This window comes from Sinocyclocheilus rhinocerous, unplaced genomic scaffold (genome assembly GCF_001515625.1).
Source record: "Sinocyclocheilus rhinocerous isolate Xijiao unplaced genomic scaffold, SAMN03320098_v1.1 scaffold853, whole genome shotgun sequence".
In the NCBI taxonomy this organism is placed as follows: domain Eukaryota; kingdom Metazoa; phylum Chordata; class Actinopteri; order Cypriniformes; family Cyprinidae; genus Sinocyclocheilus; species Sinocyclocheilus rhinocerous.
In genome coordinates, this window is record NW_015627738.1 from 69465 (window position 1) to 72787 (window position 3323).

At 36.1% G+C, this 3323-nt stretch overlaps 1 protein-coding gene across 1 annotated transcript in view; it reads left to right on the plus strand.

Annotated features, from left to right (window-relative positions):
- The first annotated feature begins 1615 nt into the window (after positions 1–1615).
- The window catches only part of LOC107733414 (kelch-like protein 29), a 148695-nt gene continuing 146987 nt past the window's right edge, over positions 1616–3323 (plus strand). The window contains exon 1 of the mRNA XM_016545019.1: positions 1616–1672. The gene's annotated coding sequence lies outside the window, so the exon portion shown is untranslated. The remainder of the gene's footprint in view (positions 1673–3323) is intronic.

A 3323-nucleotide genomic window follows, 5' to 3' on the forward strand; every position in this document is an offset into this window, starting at 1 on the left:
GGGACAAAACATGAATGTCGCGGGCGGGAGCGGGACCAGATAAGATATATTTTTGCGGGAGCGGGCGGGCGCGGGACAGAATCTTGCGGGAACGGGCGGGAGCGGGACTGAAAAATCCGTCCCGCGCAGGTCTCTACTTGAGAGCTCAAATGAGTGTGTGAATCCAGTGCAGTATGTTTATCTCACCACCAGAGGCCTCTGTCACCCCTTATTGAATTTTATTTATGTATTTATTTATTTATTCTGAAGTGGACACAAATATGAGATGCAATTCAGTGTTCATCCAATCACTGTTTGTTTGTATTTTTTTAAGTATTGTTACAGTATTCTTATTGTTGTGATTATGAGAACCAGTCTGTTCAGTTTATAAATATACGAGTCCTTTGTAAACTCAAATAGACATATTTCTACAAATAAAGGCTTTATGTTTGAAAGCCTGTCTATGTCTCTATCATCTGTTTATTGAAATGGATTAAGTGCTTCATTGTGTGTTAACACTGCAGTCCTGAGCACCGATATTTGTAAGCAGGCACGTGCACAGGTAGGGCTCAACCTGTGCAGAGCACATGCCCTTTTTGCCCTTACACTCCGAAGTGCCCTTTTTTTGGTGATGGTGTTTTTTTTCCCCTTCAATAAATCAATGATATTGGTCACCCTTTACATCTGTGTCTGCTTTACAAATATTTAGCTAATGAAAGGTATTAAAAAGAGCTTGTGACTAAATCTTGTTGGATCCGCTCAAACTGTCAGTAAACCTCATAACTCCACCCCCTCTATCTTGACTGAATGAACTGAAGTTCCACAGCAGCTGAACTAGGTCTGCAAGGGTAAATAAAGATCTTGTTGTTTGAATAAGTACAGCGTTTTCTTTACGCAAGAAACACTATGTCTATAAAGGCTCATAATTTATGTAGGCCTATTTGAAACTGAGCGTGGCGCCCATATAGCTACAACAAACACCTGGTGATGAAAACGTAACGCCGCCGTTTTAATGACGGACGAAATGCACATTTGCACACATTCATATTTATACTGCCATTAGGGACTGCCAGTGAATGGCTGTTGCATGCATAAAATGCAACTTTTACATGATCAATATTATCTTTCAACGTTCAATTTAAATAATTGTAATTGCACAAACTATGTAGGCTACAATTGCAATTTGTTTACTGTGAAATAACTCAAACATTTATGTTTTTTTCTGTCCTCTGATAAGCATTGTTCAGGGCTGCCATTCCCAAAAGCTTTAATGCTTTTTTATGATACTTTTGGGAAACGCAGCCCTGTTTGAATGCACTGTCAGCAGTGAGTGAATGCTCTCTGTGATTGATTGGTTCTGTCTTGCAACATTTGCGTGTATTCAGATGAGCAGGAAACTAGTTCTATCCTACACAATTACTCGCTAACAAAGGTTATTCGTCCAATTCAATGCATATTGTACGCATTATTATTAGTATTGTTGTTAAATAAACAAAACCACTGGTAAATAAAATGCACCTTAGTATCGATATTTTTGTTTGAGTATCGATACTTTCGATACTCGCGTCAGTATCGATATATCGATACTTTGTATCGATACGCCCATCCCTACCCAACACTACTCATAACTCCACCCCCTCTATCTTGCCTGAGTGAACTGAAGTTCCACAGCAGCTGAACTAGGTCTGCAAGGGTAAATAAAGATCTTGTTGTTTGAATAAGTACAGCGTTTTCTTTACGCAAGAAACACTATGTCTATAAATTTGACACAAAGCGACTGAGCGATCCTCGTCACCTAGGTAAAATATATTTCTAAGAAATTTATGATTGCTGATGCACTCAATTTATTAACATTTAATCATATAATATGGTCGCATGGCTAATTCATGTTTACGCTGTAAATATGCATGTATTCTAGCTAGCTATTTTTTTTATCTAGTATTCTATACTCTCTGCTCGTCTTCAAATGTATAAACGTAGTAAAACATGGTTTTACTACAGTAATGTTGTTGTAACCAAAAAAAAACTTTACAGAATCAAATCACTGTGAAATTTTTATATTTTATCATGCATAATGTAATACATTATATATATTACATAGCTAAAAAAATATTTTTCTTCAAACGTAATTTTATTGAACTTTATGTGTTATATATATATATATATTATATATATCTTGGATAAGAAAAAATTAGTAGTACAAAAATAAAACAACGCCAATATTACAAAATATAACAAATATAACAGTATAAATCACTCGTTTTTCTAAAGAAACATTGTCCAACAGCGACAGCAGCAGGTAAAGTTACAGCGGGAGTCCGAGTCTCTCTCGCCTCCCCTGAGCCCATTGAGTTTTAACAGACCAACTAAAGCGTGCAGTGGGGGGGTAATTGAGAATGAATGGGGGGAAATCACGTGAGAGGAGGCAATGCCTCCATCACGATATGATTGGATATGACTGGTTATGTTCGGCTGTGATTGGTTCATGCGATAAATCCCGCCTCTTGTGTTCATGCGCGTTCTACGTTCGCGAATCAGTCTGAATGAACAATATAATGGCATTAATGGGAAGACTCATTTAAAAAAGTAAGTAAACAACTCACACACTTAGATGTAACCACTTTGTTACGTCAAAATAAGACTTGAAATGGTCTGAAAACATGATCTGTGGGAGTTTTTAGTGAGTAAATCAGCTTGTTGAAATTTAAAGTAAATTTCTGTGTCTGTGACCAATATTTACTGAGCTTTGATGACTGATGAACCGAATAATTCAAAAATAGTTAAAAGTTAACTATTAAAAAGAATAGCTGAACATAAATTCACAAATAAAATATTTTGTTTAAATTGTCACTGCCTTGAGTTATTATTTTGGAATAAATGTAAAATGCTTAAAAACTTGATGATATTCATACTTGGCTTTAATAAACAGAATATTGATTGCATTGTTAATGTAAAAATATAAAAAAGAATTCTATTTGTTGTTGTTGTTTTCTGGTGGTGTAAGTAATGTTTATTTAACCAAGAACATGTGACTGAGACAGGAATTTAAAGATTAGCAAAAGATAACACAAGTGAACACAACATGCAGTTTTTAAATGAAGGTTTTTATTATTAAGGGAAAACAAAATCCAAAACTACATGGCCCCGTGTGAAAAAGTGTTTGCCCCCTAAACTTAATAACTGGTTGGGCCACCCTTAGCAGCAACAACTGCAATCAAGCGTTTGCGATAACTTGCAATGAGTCTGTTACAGCGCTGTGGAGGAATTTTGGTCCACTCATCTATGCAGAATTGTTGTAATTCAGCCACATTGGAGGGTTTTCGAGCATGAACCGCCTTTTTAAG